Genomic DNA, 19,138 nt, shown 5'->3' with positions numbered 1-19,138 from the left:
TAAACTGCCTACCTTCTGGGAGGCTCATGCGGCGGTTTGGTTCGCCCAGGCGGACTCCCTGTTCGCCCTGCGAGGCATCACGGCCGACGACACCCGCTTCCACCATGTGGTAGCAGCGCTCGGTTCAGCCACCGCGGCCCGCGCCCTGAGCCTCCTCGAGAGCCCGCCAGCCGCTGACAAATATGGTGCGATTAAAAGGCTCCTCCTCGACGCTTTCGCCCTCCCATCGGCGGAACGCGCACGGCGCCTGCTCGACCTGCCCGAGCTCGGCGACACGCGCCCGTCCAAGCGAATGGACTACATGCTTTCGCTGCTCGGCGAGCACTCTCCGGCATTCCTGTTCCGGGAGCTGTTCCTCCGTCAGCTGCCTAGCCCGGTACGCCTCGCCCTGGCGAGCACGACGATCACGGATCCCCACGCCCTCGCCAGGGAAGCCAACAAGATCTCCGCGGCAGGCCAACGCATTGCAGCAGCGACCTGGGGCCCACCGCCGTCCGACGCAATGCCCATGGCACCCGAGCACCCGGCACGGTCGACGACCGAACTGCCGACGCAATTGGCGGCCGCAACGACGAGCCGACCACCTCCAGCACGACGACCGGGGCCTCCACCTGACCAAGTGTGGTGTTACTATCATGCCAGGTTCGGACAGAAGGCCCGGACATGCCGACCCCCATGCACCTTCGGCAGGCCGGGAAACGGCCGGGCCGGCGTTCATTACCAGCCATGAGCGCCTGCCACACGGGCAACTTACTTTTCATCACGGACAAAGTGTCCGGACTGCGCTTCCTGTGCGACACCGGCGCCCAACTGAGCGTCATACCCGCCTCCGATCAGGACAGGCAGTCCGCGGTTTGTGGCCCCTCCTTGGTTGCGGCCAACGGATCGGCCATCCGCACCTTCGGCCCGCGCAACGTCACCCTCTGCTTCGGCGGCCAACGCTTTACTTGGACTTTTGTAACCGCCAGTGTGCCCATGGCTCTGCTAGGCGCCGACTTCCTCTGCGCACACGGACTGCTGGTGGACGTCCAACGGCGTCGCCTCATCAATGCCGAGACCTTCAGCTCCCTGGTATGCACATTGAGCAGCTCCGCTCCGACCGAGCTGGCATGCGCCCTCCCAGCGGTGAACGAGTTTGCTCGCCTGCTCACGGAGTTCCCGGCCCTCACGCGGCCGACGTTTTCGGCCGTCGCAGTACGACATGGGATCGAGCACCACATACCAACCACGGGCCCGCCGGTCTACGCCAGAGCCCGCCGCCTCGACCCAGCCAAGCTCGCCGTGGCCAAAGCCGAGTTCGACGCTTTGGAACACCTCGTCATCGTGCGGCGCTCCGATAGCGCGTGGGCTTCGCCACTACACATCGTCCCAAAACCAGGGGGCGGCTGGCGCCCATGTGGCGACTACCGCCGCCTTAATGACGCTACCACCCCCGACAGGTATCCGATCCCGCACATCCAAGACTTCTCCGCCCGTCTGGCAGGACGGGTCATTTTTTCAAAAATCGATCTCATACGGGGATATCACCAGGTACCTGTCAGGGCGGCCGACGTCCCTAAAACGGCCATCATCAGGCCGTTCGGCTTATTCGAATTCCTATGGATGCCGTTTGGCCTCAAGAACGCGGCTCAGGCGTTCCAGCGCTTGATGGACGGCATGCTGCGTGACCTGCCGTTCCTCTTCGTTTACCTGGACGACATCCTCGTCGCCAGCACGTCACGGGCCGAGCACCTCCGAACACTGTTCGGGCGCCTCAGCGAGCACGGCCTCATCGTCAACCCGGCCAAATGCCACTTCGGCACGACGGCCGTTGATTTTTTGGGCCACCACATCACCAAGAACGGGACCGTGCCACTGCCAACCAAGGTCGAGGCCATCACCACGTTTCCGCGTCCCCGCTCCATAAAGGCCCTGCAGGAATTCCTGGGAATGGTGAATTTCTATCACCGCTTCGTGCCCCGTGCTGCTCAACTCATGCGGCCCCTCTACGAAGCCCTCCGGGGCAAGCCGGCCAAGCACGACATCGTCTGGTCCGCAGCAATGGACGCGGCCTTGCAAAGCTCAAAGCGGGCCCTCGCCGACGCAACACTGCTCGCTCACCCGGTGCTCAATGCTCCCATCGCCCTCACCACGGATGCCTCCGACTACGCGGTGGGCGCCGTACATGAGCAATGGGTGAACGGGGTTTGGCAGCCACTCGCTTTTTTCAGCCGGCAGCTCCGGCCGATCGAGCTCAAATATAGCACGTTTGACCGTGAGCTCCTCGGTCTACACCTGACCGTTCGCCATTTCCGCCACCTCCTGGAGGGCCGACCCTTCACGGCGTTCGTCGACCACAAGCCTTTGGTTTACGCAATGGCCAAGGTCACGGAGCCGTGGTCGGCCCGCCAACAGCGCCACCTCTCCGCCGTGTCGGAGTTTACCACGGACATCCGGCACGTCGCCGGCAAAATCAACGCCGTGGCCGACTGTCTTTCTCGGGCCAGCGCGAACGCGGTCCACCTCGGCGTGGACTTCACGCTTATGGCGGCGGACCAAACCACCGACACCACGGTGCAAGCCCTCCGGGCGGCAGACACGGGCCTCCGCCTGGCCGACATCCCCTTCGCGGACACTGTCCTGCTCTGAGACGTCTCCCAAGGCCAGCCTCGCCCCATCGTGCCCGTTACCTGGCAACGCCGCATCTTCGCCTCCCTCCACGGCCTTTCCCACCCGGGCCGGAAAGCTTCCCAGAAGCTGGTGTCGGCGCGATTCGTCTGGCACGGCCTTCGACGGGACGTCCGCGATTGGACCAGCACCTGCACAGCCTGCCAACAGGCCAAGGTCCACCGACACACCCAGGCCCCGCTGGCACCTTTCACCGTGCCCGAACGACGTTTCAACCACGTCAACGTGGATCTGGTGGGCCCCCTCCCCCCATCACGGGGGTTCACACACCTGCTCACCATGGTGGACAGGACCACCAGGTGGCCGGAGGCCGTTGCCCTCGTCTCCACCACCACCGCCGACGTGGCGCAGGCTTTCATCGCCACCTGGGTCGCCCGCTTCGGCGCACCGGCGGACATATCGTCGGACCGCGGATCGCAGTTCACCTCCGAGCTGTGGGGCGCGGTCGCCCGCAACCTGGGGGTCAAGCTCCACCGTACTACGGCCTACCACCCCCAAGCCAACGGGTTGTGCGAGCGATTCCACCGCTCCATGAAGGCCGCGCTCATGGCCGGCCTTCAAGACGGCGGTTGGGCCGACCGGCTGCCCTGGGTCCTTTTGGGCCTCCGCACGGCCCCAAAGGAGGACCTCCGGGCATCCACCGCCGAGCTTGTCTACAGCCAGGCGCTACGCGTCCCGGGCGAATTCATGCCCGACGCTACCAGTCCCTGGTCCGCAGCTCACCAGCGCTTGGACCTCCAGGAGGCCGCCCGACGGTTTGCCCCCGTGCCAACATCCCACCACGGTGACCCCCAGTCCTACGTCCCCCCAGCGCTTCACACAGCGGAGTACGTTTTTGTGCATCATGACGCACATCGGGGGCCACTCCGGCCGCCGTACGACGGGCCCTTCCGGGTCCTGCGACGGGACGACAAGTCGTTCGTCATCGACATCGGCGGCAGGTCGGACCGGATTGCGGTGGACCGCCTCAAGCCGGCGCACGTGGACATCGACCAACCGCCACGGTTGGCCCTTCCACCATGGCGAGGCCGCCCCCCGTCCACGGTGCCCCCCACTCGACCGCCCACCACCACACCGGACCCCCCCCCCCCACGACCCGCCAGGGGTCGCTTCGGCCGGGTCATCAGGACCCCCCTCAAATTGACCCTGCCGGTGCAAGTCGATTCTGGGGGGACGTGTGTAGCGGCTACCGCTGGGTTTACACAATCGCCTTGCACCTACCAAGGACATGGAGCGATCACCATGCCGGGCTCGTCCAGAACGCCCGGGCAGGCCCGCGCTCAACTTGCCAGGCCTCGGCCGGGACGCCCGGGCACGCCCGGGCACGCCTGGCCACGCCCGCTCTCGACTTGCCAGGCCGCGTCCGGGACGCCCGGGCATGCCCGGGCATGCCCGCCCTCGACTTGCCAGGCCGGGGCCAGGACGCCCGGCCACGCCCCCTCTCGCCTTTCCCGGGCAAACGCTCCGGGATAATGTGTGTATATATATTGCTGCCCGATAAACGGGCTTTTCAGAGTACCCGAGTTGTTTTGTGACAATAAAGAAACTCGGACGAATTCCAGCTTTTTGTCGCGTCCATTCTTCCGATTACGTGGGAGCACAGCTCCTTCAGTATGATATCTCAAAAAGTTATGGACGGACTTGGACGAAACTAGGTGTACAGGTTGGTTGTGTGACATGGCCGAATCGTTTCGATTTTACACACTGAATAAGACAGACATTTACACACTGAATAATTAAAACTGAAAAGCTGAAATCTCGAGTCGATAACTATTTCAGTGGTCAGGGGCGGATCCAGGGGGTGGGTGCAGGGGGTGCGCACCCCCCCCCCCCTTCGATCCAGGATGAGGGTGCAGGTGGTGCGAATCTGCTGAACTGTTGGACCAGGGAAGAACACAAGGAACTGCAGAAACTTCCAAGAACGCACGAAATGTCGTTTCTGACGATCATTTTTTTTTTTTTTCCTGGGGGAGGACCTGGCGCTATAGTTTTCTGGCGCTATAGTTTCATGCACCCCCCGTCCTGAAATTCCTGGATCCGCCCCTGGTGGTGGAGGTGATAATCAAAGCAAACACTTCATCAAATTTCTCAATCAAATGAGCAGGACTTATTCTCATTATTTATATGTAACCTTAAGTGCTGTTTAATAAATAATTATTAGAGGGATCATTGCCCTGCGCTCGCGAAGCGAAATGCAGGCAAGGTTAGGCATTCGGGTGCAATCAAACAATCATTCGCTGCAATCTTCGAACCAATATGTGGTGTGTCTCCATTTTAAAAATTCGTTTTCTCAGCAAACGTTGGTCCGATTGACACTACATTTTACCATAGGAGCGCCTCCGCCTGTATAATTTTTTTATTCATAATTATGACGTCATAGGTCACATGGTATGGATGCCATCTTGGAAAAACTTTACACCTCTATATCTCCCAAACCAAATATCTCTATATCTCCCAAAAGTTATTCAAACAAAATAACTGCTCTCAAGCGCTTCCTATAGCCATGAATTAGCTTCCTACGCCTCTCTACTGGCAGTTTGCCCCACTCTTCTTGTGCAAATTGCTTCAGTTCTCCCAGATTTGTAGGGTGCCTTCTCCCAGCTGCTGTTTTCAGATCTCCCCACAGGTGTTCATTGGGATTCAGATCTGGACTCATTGCTCGCCACTTCAGAACAGTCCAGCGTTTTGTCTTGAACCATTCCTGCGTGCTTTTTGAAGTGTGTTTGGGGTAATTGTCCTGCTGCAATACCCATGACCTGAGGCGGAGACCCAGCTTTCTGACACTGGGTTGAACATTGCGCTCCAAAATGTCTTGGTAATCTCCTGATTTCATGATACCATGCACATATTCAAGGCACCCCATCCCAGAGGCAGTGCAGCAACTCCAAAACAAAACTGAACCTCCTCCATGTTTAACTGTAGGGAAGGTGTTCTTTTCTTTGAAGACTTCATTTTGTTTTCTGTAAACATAGAGATGATGTGCTTTACCAAAAAGCTTTAATTTGGTCTCATCTGTCCAGAGGACATTCTACCAGAATGCTTTTGGCTTGCTCAGGTGTGTTTTTTGGAAAACTCCAGTCGGACTTTCTCATGTCTCTCTCTCTCTCTCAGCAGTAGGGTCCTCCTGGGTCTCCCACCATAGAACCCCTTTTCATTGAGTTGGCGATGGATGATGCGAGTTGAAACTGTCGACCTTGTGTCTGAAGATCAGCTTGAATCTGTTTGGTAGTTGATTGAGGTGCTTTCTCCACCATTCAAACAATCATTCGCTGCAATCTTCGATCAAGTTCCCTCTTGCGGCCACATCCAGGGATTGACTACAGTGCCATGGGCCTTAAACTTCCTAATAACATTGCGTACGGTGAACACAGGAACATCAAGGTCTCTGGAGATGGACTTGTAGCCTTGAGATTGATCATGCTTGGCTACAATCTTGTGTCTGACCTCCTCAGACAATTCTCTGGTTTTCTTTCTTTTCTCCATGCTCAGTGTGGTACACACAGTGACACAAAACAGCAGAATGACTCCTTTTCTCCATTCAAACTGGATAAATGAGTGATTTTTTATATTGCAAGCACCTGCAACTCACCACAGGTGAGTTGAATTCCAAAGTAAAGGAGAATCACCTGCTTGAAATCTAATTATTTCGAACAACTTCTGGAAAGGTGCCAATGATATTGTCCAGGCCATTTTAGGATTTCTGTGTGGAATAAGCTAAGATTTAGTAATTTTTTCAGCTCTTTTTTGTTTTGTTCCATTACATTTGTGGATGCCAAAATATTTTTTAATTTCAACAATTTTCTTGAAGAAATGGTGCATTATTTGAAAAAAGTGCAAGGTGCCAATATTTTTGGCCACGACAGCAGCTAACAGTACCCACGACCAACCCCCACCCTCCCTAAGCCCCCACCAACCCTCACCATTCCCTCACAATCCCGCTGCAACCGTCACCCTAGCTAACAATACCACACGACCACATTCCCCACCCCTTCATCATCCCCAATCAGTATCGGAATCCGAGCTCGCAATGCGCCGTTTCTCTATGTACCGTCGCCGGCAGGACCACGGTGAGTTAGCAATGTGACGTCACTGGCAAACTCGAAAATCGACAGTCAAGGGTTTTTTCGGCACTTTGTTATTTGCAAATAAAGAAAATTCCCTTCAAATTAGACCGTGATTAATGATTGCCAATGGTTTTTCAGAAAACAAAAATTGCGTTTGGGTTCCCTTTTAAGGGTCTTTTCAGTCTTTTGGATCTTGAAGGTCTTTTGTGTCTTCAGGGTCTTTTCAGTCTTCGGAATCTTTTCAGTCTTTTGAGCTTCAGGGTCTTTGAGGGTCTTTGGGGTATTTGGGTCTTTGGGGTCCATTGGGTCTTTGGGTGTTTTCGGCCTTTTGGGTCATCTCCGGGCATCCAAAGTGAAGTTATTTTTCCATTTGTGTGTTTGTCAAATTTCAACTCGTTATTTTATCGTCTATGCGTTATTGTTTGTTTATAGTTAGTTTTGGTTTGAATTCCCTGTAACTCGTAATTAATTAATCGTGTTCTGTTTCCTCCGCATGTGCGGCCTTGTACCCTGAGGCTTCCCCCGTCGGTGGTTGTTAACTGAAGTTCTCTATTTCGTGTTTTGCTTTGTTCTTAGATTTTTCCCTTCTCCCCTGAACATCTACACTTTGTCTAACGTTTTAAATCTCCACCCCCCCCCCCCCAAAAAAACCCAAATACACCAAAACATTTATTTCCTGTTCTCCACGTGTGCTGTTTCGGGTACTTCTGTTCACGTGCGCTGTCTCGCCCCGCCCCCATCATCTCCTTGCCTTACACCTTTTGCCGTGTTCATGTGACTCGTGGTTGTCCCTCTAGGCCAGTGGTTCTTAACCTTTTTAAAGGTGCCGAACCCTAACGAAACCCACCGAACACTCACGGAACCCCTCAAATTTGACAAAAAAAAATTAAGAAGAATTGCATCTTAATGCGTTTTCTGTTCTTCTTTTCGGGAGGCGATCTGGGAAATACGTGGTTTTGTTTTGGCAAGGGCCACCCTCAAATCATTTTCGCATGCAAGCCTACTCCTTTTCTTTGTTTTAATGTCCACCAGTTTCGAAAACGCATGCTCGCAGAGATACGTTGTAACGAACGGCGTGAGGATCTCAAGTGCAATTTTAGCGATGTGAGGATATCCTTCCATTTGGCGGCACCAAAACGTTTAGAGCGTTGTTGTGCCGAAGAGTTGTTGTTGAGTCTGGCTCTGCTGAAGTTCGATGAGGTCGTCGAGGTATTGGTGGTTGACATCTGCCATTGCAACGTCGAAAGTAAACTGCTGTCGCACCCATGCTGGGTATTGCTCTTGGTCGGGGAAGTAGCCGTCGAATGACTTTCCCAGCTCATCCAAGTGCATGGCAATCTCTTGCTTCAGCTCCCCCGGTACAGCAGTGCCTCCAACTTCAGACTCACCTTCGATCCCGCTCACGCACTCGTCCAGTAGCGAAAAGTTTGCGAAGTTGTCGTTCTCTGTTCGCCACCTCCACAATGGTAACTTCTTTCGGAAAGCGCTCAGCTATTCTTCAGATTCGATGACATTCACTCCACCGGCCTGCATCTGGCAATTGAGATGATTGAGTGCGTCGAAGATGTCAGGCAAGTACGCCAAGGCAAGGATGAACTCTGACTCTTGGAAGTGCGTTGCATGGCAATGCTGGTGTTCTCGCAAAAACAGGGCTAATTCTACATGCAAGGCAAAAACACGGCTCACTACCTTCCCTCGTGATAACCATCGAACGTTAGAGTGGTAGAGAAGGACTTCGAATTCAGAGCCGATTTCATTTCACAGCTCTTTGAAGATGCGATGATTCAGAGCACGGCTATGCACGTAATTCACAGTTTCAACGACGATTTTCAGAACATTGGCCAGTTTTGGAGGCAGGGTTTTTTGATGCCAGTGCGTGTCTGTGCAGGACGCAGTGCGTGACGATGATGTGTGGTGCATCGGACTTCACCAACACTCCAAAACCAGAGTTGCATCCCAGCATGGCTGGAGCTCCGTCCGAGCAAACTGCAGACACCATGTTTCACGAGAGGCCGTTGCTTCTGAAGAAGTCGTCCACAAGCTTCTTCGCGTCAGCTGCCTTCGTCGTTGTTGTGAGAGGTTTGCAGAACAGAAAGTCTTCCTTGATCTCGTCTCCTTTGACATAACGCACAAATAAGATGAGCTGGCTCAAATTCGAAACGTCGGTGGTCTCGTCGAGCTGAAGGCTGAATTTTGTCGGGCTCGCGACTAAATCTGCAACTACCTGGGCGAGGATGTCGTCGCTCATGTCAACGATTCTGCTTCTGATGGTGTCATTTGAGAGTGGAATGAGGGACAACTTGTTTTCAGCAGCTTTTCCCAGCATGATGCTGGCCATCTTCAACGCGGCCGGTTTGATGAGTGTCTTGCCAACGGTGTGCGGTTTGCCCTGCTTTGCGATCAGGTATGCAACTTCATACGACGCGGTGAGGATCGGTTTGTCAATTGGAACGAAGCCGAGAGTGGGCAAGGTAGCACTTGCGTCGAATTGGACTCTCTTCAATTTGAATTCATCCAGCGTTGCGTTTTTGTACTGCCCCTCGCCATGCAGTTTTTTAAAGTGTTCCCGTAGTTTTACTGGTGCTAGGCTGGAGTTGCTCAACTTGACATTGCAAAGCATGCATTGGGGACGCTGACTTCCGTCCCGTTCCGTCAAACACGTGAACCCATACCGCACGTAATCCTCCGACCACTTCCTTTTTTTGCTCGACATACTGAAAAAAGAAAAAAGAAAAAAGGTAACAAACTGATCTTAATTGAGTTCGGGCAAATAATTATATGACAAAAATTAAAAACGGAACATGCTTAAATATAATCAGTACCCCTCTGAAAACTGAAATTTTAACGAAGAAAACATAACTTATAGTTACGATGACGGGATTTATTATCTACTCAACTCTATGTCACCTCAAATCCCATTATGATATTACATAGAAAACTGTGAATTGTTAGTTTTGAATTGCGACCAAAGGAGTTATATCACCTCCACCTAATTTTCTGAGTAATTCAATCATATTTTGTAATCACAATCCACTTTTGACTTTAATATAACTCTGAACCCGCCCTGCATATCCACAAACATTTCCAACTTACTTTTCAATTAATCAGTAACTCCAAAGTAAGGCGTGACCAATGACGCACGGCACACGGCAAGCTAATCGAGGCTATTCACTGAAATTTCCGAACACCTGCAAAGTCCAAAATCCAGTAAGTAAGTAAGCAAGTAAGCACCATCAACAGAATAATTAGCAAGTTGCTCATTGATTCAACTCACTACAGTCAGTGTGAAACAACTTATCTTAAACACATTCCAGAGAAACCATGAATGGGATGTACAATTACAAACAAGCGTTACGCCTAGGTCCCCCATCGGGGAAGTGATGTTAGTTGACAAAGTGGAAGACGCAGAAAACATGCTGTGATATGATATTTCGCTCACAAGGTTCAGACATACATGGAGGCGGCCATCTTGGATTTTGACGTGGCGACCCAATTTTCAATAGCGTTCTTCCTTATGCGTAGATACACCCACACACCAGATTAGAAGTTAGTAGTTCGTTTATTTTTCAAGATATTTTGCTCACAAGGTTCAGACATATATATGGTGGCGGTCATCTTGGATTTTGACGTGGCGACCCAATTTTCAATAGCGTTCTTCCTTATGCCTCGATACACCCACACATCGGATTAGAAGTTGGTACTTCGCTTATTTTTCAAGATATTTCGTTCACAGGGTTCAGACAGGGTTTCTCCCGCCTCTGGAACAAACTCCCTCACTCTCTTCAATCCCACTCCACCCTCCAGGTCTTTAAAACAGCTGTTCACCACCATCTCTTATCTTCCCCCATCCAAAACCTTGATCTTTTCTACCACCGCTAATTTCACCCCAAATCCACTTTTTTGAAATACCAACTTCTGTCCTGGAAGTCCTTGGTGTCCTTGTGTTTTATACTTCTCCCACACCCCCCCCCCCCCCACCTCCCTTCCCACGCCTCCTCCCCCAAGCCCTATCCCTCCAGAACATCTCCCTGCTCTCAAATGTTGTGTTTGTGTGCTTCCCCTTCTCTCCCCATCTTGTCTTCCGCTCCCTCTTTTTATATATTTTGTTTGTCTGGTTGATTTGTTTGTGAAATAAATGTTAGCTCTTTCACGAGCCTCGATTCAGTATACAAGAAAAAAAACAAACAAAAAAAAACATATATATGGTGGCGGCCATCTTGTATTTTGACGAGGCGACCCAATTTTCAATAGCGTTCTTCCTTATGCCTAGATACACCCACACACCAGATTAGAAGTTGGTACTTCGCTTATTTTTCAAGATATTCCGCTCACAAGGTTCAGACATATTGGCTACATGGTGGTACACATTGTGGTGAAACGAAACGAGACGGTTCACCAAAACTCCAAGCTGTGAGCTTTTATTCACTTGAATGCGACTGATCGACAAAGAAAACACAAAAGCTATTAAGCAAGCATCTCTGGCCACTTTCATTACCATTAGGCCATTGCAGAGATATTAGCAAATATAACACAGATCTTGCAACAATCTTATCAACTCGAAGACACAAGAGAGCGGAATGACCCATCCTTACTCATAGCTGGTATATAAATCCTCCCCACGCGGTCGGCGTCGGAATGGCATCATGAGTAACGTTTCGGAGATGGAGGGCATCCCTTGGATGGAACCATCTTACTTCACGACATTCTCCCCCGTTAAAGTTTCAGCTAGCACGCGGACTATCGATATAAAGTATAAGTTGAAGATAGTAGATTAATTAGCAACCCAGCACCCCGTCACAAATCCCAGCGTTGGGGTCGATGGCACGCTCGGCCCGCACGCGTCCGGGAGGTAGGCGATCCGTTCGCATTCCCATCCCGGCCAGCACGAGTCTGATCTGTGGGCGAACCAGGCGCACTGCACGGGGCCGGAGGAACCGGCGGCGACGGTGGCGGACACGGCGAGCACGGGAAATCTCCTGCAGCCGTTCCCAACGGTGTTACGTCACACGGACGAGGGGTGCCCGGAACGGAATCCCCCAGTTCGACCGGCGAATCCTCCGAGGATAAGTTACGCCGGGTGACCTCGTCTCCGCACGGGGCTAAATGCTGGACCGACACGGTCGAAAGACGACCATCCCGCAGCCGGACGGTCGCATACTGCGGCTTAACCTGCACGATCTGCACAAAATCCACCGCCGGTTCGTACTTGCTTTGTCGCACCCTTCGCTTCAGATGCGTGGGCCCGAGTTTGACAAGCCAACCGGGCATTGCTTGGCCGGTAGCGCCACGACGTTCAAAAGGAAACATTCTTTCGTGAGGAGTTTGATTTGTGGCCGTGAATAATAAAGTCCGAATCGCATGTAATGCTTCAGGCACGGTTCGTGGCCATTGGTGCAGCGCCATTGAGTGCGTGCGTAAGTGCAGCGCCACTGCCTTCCAGATGACCTGATTATACCTTTCCACCTGGCCATTCACGTCGGGGCGCGACGGAGTAGTGCGGCTAGTGGCGATTCCGAGGCTTACTAGGAAGATTCGAACCTCTTGGGACATGAACGCAGCCCCACGGTCTGAATGCACAAACCCCGGATACCCGAACAGGACGAACAGCTGACGTAGACATCGTATGACAATGGATGACGTCATGTTTGAGCACGGAAAGGCAAACGGATAACGACTGAATTCATCAATTACAGTCAATAGATGACGAGGCCCCCCTGCTGTGAGTGTTGATATCGGCCCTTTAAAATCGACGCTTAGTCGTTGCCATGGTTTCATTGCTTGAATGAGCGCCCGTAACGGCGGCTTATAGAATCGCGGCTTCAACTCTGCACACACGGAGCAGGTGTGGCATAGACGTCGGATCTCCTCGATCGAGAAAGGCAAATTGCGAGAGCGCACAAAATGAGCGAATCGAGTTACCCCGGGGTGACATAATGAGTCATGGATGCTCTTTAGATCATCTGAAGTCATAGCAGCACAAGCCGACAGGCGAGAGAGCGCGTCGGCTACCACGTTCTCACTCCCAGGGCGATAGATTATGTCATAGCAGTAATCAGCTAGTTCGACCCGCCATCGTGCGATTTTGTCGTTTTTAATTCGCCGAGGGTGGTCGTGGCCGAACATAAAAGCCACCGACTGTTGGTCTGTCAGAAGATCAAATTTCCTGCCCAGCAGCAGATGGCGCCACCTCCTGACCGACTCGACTACCGCTGCCGCCTCTCGTTCCACTGCCGAATGTTTGCGTTCAGTCGAGGTCAGTGTCCTAGAGAATAATGCCACAGGTCGTTTGTTTTGCGTTAGGGTAGCAGCAATCGCACAATCCGAAGCGTCTGTTCGCTTATTTTTCAAGATATTCCGCTCACAACGTTCAGCCATACATGGCATCAGACATACATGGCGGCGGCCATCTTGGATTTTGACGTGGGTTGCACCCACACACCAAATTCGAATGCGGTCCTTCACTTATGCATACACACACACACATGTACGCACGCATGCACGCCCGCACGCACGCCCGCATGCACGGACGGACGGACGGACGGACACACAGACGGAGGGAAAACCATAGTCCCCTTTTCGCTCCGTGGTGCGACAGGGGACAATAACATTTCCATTCGTTCGTAACATACATAGCAAAATAATAATAATATTAATAATAAGCGTAATTACACATCGATTCAAAATTGACCCAAAATAAATAAAAAAATAAAAAAAATTGCAATGCGTTTCGGAGGACCTCCGCCGAACCCCTGAGACTGGCTCACTGAACCCCTGGGGTTCGGTCAAACCCAGGTTAAGAACCACGGCTCTCGGCCCTCTCCCCGTTGGTATTTTGTGAATATAAGATTGTTCTTCACGGTTCTGTTTAAATATTATTTAAATATGTTTAAACTTTCCCCTGCAGTGTTTTATTCAGTGGTATATTACAACACGCTGTTTTTCTTCCTATTTAAAAGGCTTTTTTCAATTTCCTCTCCAACTCATTCCACTTCAAGAAAAAAAAAATCAATCTCTCATAATTCTCCCTCACAACATGCTCTAAATTCAGATTCATTCAATCCCTCCTCCATCGTTCTTAATCGGATCGCTAACTTGAAAATCACAATGAACCCAAATTGTTATAAATGTTCGTCTTTCATTAATCATCCACTTTATAAACTCCCCCCTTTCCCCTCCCCTCCAAATCCCCCCTTGCCCCTCCACTCCTAAACTCCCCCTTGCCCCTCCACTCCTAAACTCCCCCGTTGCCCCTCCCCTCCTAAACTCCCCCCTCACCCCTCCCGTTCAAAACTCCCCCCCCAACCCCTCCCCTTCAAATCTCCTCCCATACCATTCCTCTCCAATTCTCCCTCCTCCACCCTACTCCTCAAAGCCACCTCCTCCCTACTTCGTCTCCCTTCTATCTCATACCTCCACCTCCCCCAACCTTCTACTTTCCTCTGCCCCCCCCCCTCAAACAACCCCTCACTGTGCCGCATCCCATCACCATCAAACCTTTCGTCCTCCTCATCCTTCCCTTTCTTGTAACTCTTCTGTTATCTCTGACACACGATCAACTGCTTTCCCTACCTCCCCCTCTCTTCCTTCATCTTACTCTACCCCTCCCCTCCCCTGTCCTGCACCCGATGCTCCCCCTCTCTTTTCAGTAACGGTATGGACCTCAAACATCCGGGGCCTTCGCTCAAACCTGACTGATCTCTCCATACAGGTTGCTTCTGACAATCCAGACTTGATCTGCTTAACAGAAACTTTCCTCCTTCAAGATGTCTCTGAATCCTTAATATCTCTTCCTGGTTACTCGCTCCTCTGGTATGACAGACCTGAGCCTCGTCCTGGTGGTGGGGTTGCTATCTTTATCAAAAAATCTCTTCCTCACTCTCCTTCCACTGCCCTCTCTCCACCTCACCCCCAGGAGTACCTCTGGCTGCGGCTTCCTCTCCACTCCAACCTTTTGTTCATATGTGTTCTGTATCGTCCTCCAAACAGTGATGACTCCATTTACATTTCGCTGTCTGACAACATGGACCAACTTCCATCCACTCATCCCAACTCTCTGTTCCTCATATGTGGCGACTTCAACTGTCATCATGCCAGCTGGCTGGGTGTGGGTAACTCTCACCAGTCATGGCACCTCAGCAAAGGACTTCTGTGACTCACTGGGACTGACACAATCTGTCAATTTCCCAACCCGGATCTCAGTCAATGGAGTATCTTCTCTTCTCGACTTGGTTATGACAAACTTCCCTGCAAATGTCTGCTGCTCTTCTTCTGCTCCAATCGGTTCTTCTGATCATGTGCTTGTTAAAGTGGACATCTCTCTGGCCATTCTCAGAGAGCCTCCTCAGCGTCGACGAGTCTGGCATTTTACTCAGGCCGACTGGCACGGTCTTCAAGCATCTATCAATCATCTGGACTGGTCTCCCATCTCTACTGCCTCTGACATCAATTCTTCCTGGGAATTCTTCCAAAGCAAACTGCTCTCTCTCATGCACAGATTTATCCCATCTCATCTTCAGTTGTCTTACCCTTCCTCCCGTCCATGGTACACTGAATCTTGTGGTGAGACAGTTGCCCTGAAACAACTTGCCTTTGCCTCTTGGAAGGCTAATCCAACTGAAGGCAATCTCAGTTCCTTCCATCAAGCTCGGAACAAGTGTTTGTCTACCCTCAGGAGTGCCAGGAAGCACTATCTCTCCACACTCAAGAATGAACTCTCATACCTGTCTCCTTCCTCCAAATCCTGGTGGCATCTGGTCAAATCCGTTTTGGGTGTTTGTTTCCCCTCCATCCCCTCCCTTACCTCAAATGGCGACACAGGTGACACCGCACGTGACAAAGCCGAATGCCTCAACTCTGTGCTTGCCTCAAAATCTTGTGTCCCAAACCCATCTCTCTCTGTTCCCACCTTACCCAGTCGAACCCAACTGCTCCTGGACTCTGTGTCCTTCTCTCCTGACAAGGTGGAGAAGTTTTTTGTCAAACCTCGACTCTGATTCTGCAACTGGACCAGACGGCATCAGCCCACGGGTCCTAAAATCCTGCTCTGGCGCTCTATCTCACCCTCTCTCTGTTCTTTTCACCCTCTCTTTTGCTCACGGTCATCTGCCAGCATCTTGGAAATCAGCAAACATTACCGCTTTACATAACAAAGATGCAAAAACAGAACCTTGCAACTATAGACCAATCAGCCTGCTCCCAATTATCAGCAAAGTCATGGAATCCATCATTGCTTCGGATATCAAATCCTTCCTCTTCCCCAATGGCTTGATCTCCGATCATCAATTTGGATTCAGACCAGGTCATTCTACTCTGGACATGCTGCTTCTGCTGTCTCAACAATGGATGGAGATCTTCAATGCCAAACAGGAAATCAGAGCTGTCTCCCTTGACATATCATGTGCCTTTGATACGGTCTGGCACCGAGCTCTGGTCACCAAACTCTCCTCCTATGGTATCCATGGAAATCGCCACGCATGGCTTGCGGACTTCCTCTCTGGTCGTAGTCAACGTGTGGCCCTGAATGGATTTCTCTCATCTCCCCTTCCTGTTCAGGCTGGAAATCCCCAAGGCAGTGTTCTGGGCCCTGTGCTTTTCCTGGTCTTTATCAATGATCTCTGTGACTCTCTGGAAAATCCTCTCTATCTCTTTGCTGATGACTCCACACTCTGCCACTCCATTCCTCTTCCCTCAGATCGGCAGTCTGCAGCCTCCTCACTCTCTGAAGACCTGGACCAAATCACAGACTGGTCAAACAAGTGGAACATGTCTTTAAATCCTGACAAATCTCACACTCTCACTATGTCTCTCCGAAAAGACCGACTGGACAACCCTCCCATCTACATTCTCAACAATCCTCTCCAAGAAGTTCTGTTGCTCAAGCTTTTGGGTCTCACTATCTGCCAGGATCTTTCCTGGGAAAAACACATTTCCAAGCTGGCCTCCAAATCCAGTCGCCGACTGGGCATCCTCCGTCGTGCGAAGTCCTTCTTTGGCACACCTGAGCTCCTCACCACATACAAGGCTTTCATCCGCAGCTCAATGGAGTACTGTTCTCCCCTATGGGCCGCTGCACCTGCCTCACACCTAGCTTGGCTTCACGCTGTTGAAACCAAAGCTTTCAGAATCATTGGAATCTCCCGCGATGAAGCTATCTCCGAGGACCTTTCACTCACTCACCGCAGGCAGGTCGGTGGTCTTTCTGTCTTCTTCCGACTCCTCCCCGGCCTTGCTCCCCCAGCTCTATCTGTGCTCTGTCCCCCAAATATTCTCACAGGTCACACAAGATCTGCCAGCAACCCTCTTATGGTTAAACTGCCTAAATCTAGGCTCTCTGCTCACCTTCACTCTTTCATTCCTCTTTTCTCCCGCCTCTGGAACAAACTCCCACACTCCCTTCAATCCCACTCCTTCCTCCGGGTCTTTAAAACAGCTGTTCACCACCATCTCTTATCTTCCCCCATCCAAAACCTTGATCTTTTCTACCCCTGCTAATTCACCCCAGATCCACTTTTTTGAAATTCCAACTTCTTTCCTGGAAGTCCTTGCAGTGTCCATATGTTTTATACCTCTCCCACCCCCCCCCCCCCTTCCCATGCCCCTCCCCCAAAGCCCTCTCCCTCCCACAGATCTCTCAATGTCCCTGCTCTCAAATGTTGTGTTTGTGTCCTTCCCCCTCTCTCCCCATCTTGTCTACCGCTCCGCTTATTATATGTTTTATGTGTCAGTTTGTCTTTCTGTGTGATTAATGTTAGCTCTTTCACGAGACTCGATCTTGTATCGACAAAAAAAAATAAAAAATTAAGGGTCTTCGGGTCTTTTTGTCTTTTGGTTCTTCAAGGATCTTTGGGGTATTTTGAGTATTTGGGGTCTTTTGGGTCGACTGGGTCTTTAAGGGTCTTTGGGGTGTTTTGGGTATTCAGGGTCTTTTGGTTTTCTTGGGTCTTCGGGGTCTTTTGGGTCTTTGGGGTCGTTAAAGGTCTTTGAATATTTTGGGTCTTTGGGGTCTATTGGGTCTTCGGGTCTTTTTGTCTTTTGGGTCTTCAAGGATCTTTGGGGTATTTTGAGTCTTTGTGGTCTCTTGGGTCTTCTGGGTCTTTTGGGTATTCAGAGTCTTTTGGTTCTCTTGGGTCTTTGGGGTCTTTAAGGTTCTTTTGGGTCTTCAGGGTCGTTAAGGGTCTTTGAATATTTTCGGTATTCGGGGTCTTTCGGGTCTTTGTGGTCCATTGGGTCTTCAGGGGTCTTTTCAATCTTTTTGGCCTTTGGGCTCTTTTGGTTCCTCGGGATATTTTGGGTCGTCGGGGTGTTTTGGATCTTAATTGTATTTAGGGGTGTTTGGGGTCTTCAGTATTGTGAGGGTCTTAAAGGGTCTGCAGAGGTCGAAGGGGTCTCAGCATACATTTCAATAGTGCTGTACATAATTAATTAATATACGTACGTAATTAATAGACACAAAAGCATGAAGCACACGCACGCACACACACACACACACACACACACACACACACACACACACACACACACACACACACACACACACACACACACACACACACACACACACACACATGCACACACACACACACCGCATCCATTTATAGTAGATGTTGGTTTCAGATCATTCTGGAATAATCATGAACAATCTTTGACTGTGCCGAAGGCATTGAATTCAGTGGTGGAAAGAGAGCGCATGTTTGATTCCTTTTTGGGTGAACAAAGATGGCGGACGGTGGTGTTAATTTTCAGGGTTTGAGAGGTGGCATACATAGAGTCTCGCGGCTCTAAAAACGCCACTTAAATTCTAAACCCAAAAGAAGAATCTACAGCTTGATTGCCGTATGCTCACCATGTGCTACTGCTGGCAATTCGAAGGTAAAACTTTATTCACTCGCGGCGACCAAATGTCGGAGTAATGTACGCAAACGATGACGTATGTATGCCTGTGACGCAATTTCCGTTTGTGAAGGCCAATACGGCGAGCTATGAAGGGTCCAGCTTCGATCGCTGGATGGAACCACAGTTTGTGCAAAACGTTGTGAAGTAATGAGTTGTATTGAATCTTGGACCTATGTGAGACTCACTCAGCAAAATTCTCGGGCTAATATTAAATCTTTAATCATTATATCCGGTAAATAATGTTGGCGTATCTCATATATGAAGTAATACTAATAAAATATGCATTTTTGGCTCCTGTACGTTTTTACCTCAGGATGTATTAACGAGATGTGGTACGATGTGTCCTGCTAATTGGACCGCAGCCTTACACCGCTCAACACAATTGCTGTAGACTCGTGTAAAACGAGCCTGTTCAGATTGCGATTATTATAATTAAGTTCTTTATTTCGGCTTCATTTTACAGCTTCGTGTGGGTTTTCCTCGCGTGTCCGTGTGCGATGTTTGTTATTGCAATC

General features: G+C 51.0%; 1 protein-coding gene across 1 annotated transcript in view; it reads right to left on the bottom strand.

Annotated features, from left to right (window-relative positions):
• MAK16 (MAK16 homolog) overlaps positions 1-19,138 on the bottom strand; it is a 42,665-nt gene that overhangs the window by 23,372 nt on the left and 155 nt on the right. The window lies entirely within an intron of this gene.

This window comes from Myxine glutinosa, chromosome 9, assembly GCF_964187855.1.
Source record: "Myxine glutinosa chromosome 9, kmMyxGlut1.1, whole genome shotgun sequence".
NCBI classification, from domain to species: Eukaryota; Metazoa; Chordata; class Myxini; order Myxiniformes; family Myxinidae; genus Myxine; species Myxine glutinosa.
This window is presented reverse-complemented; position numbering and strand designations above follow the sequence as displayed.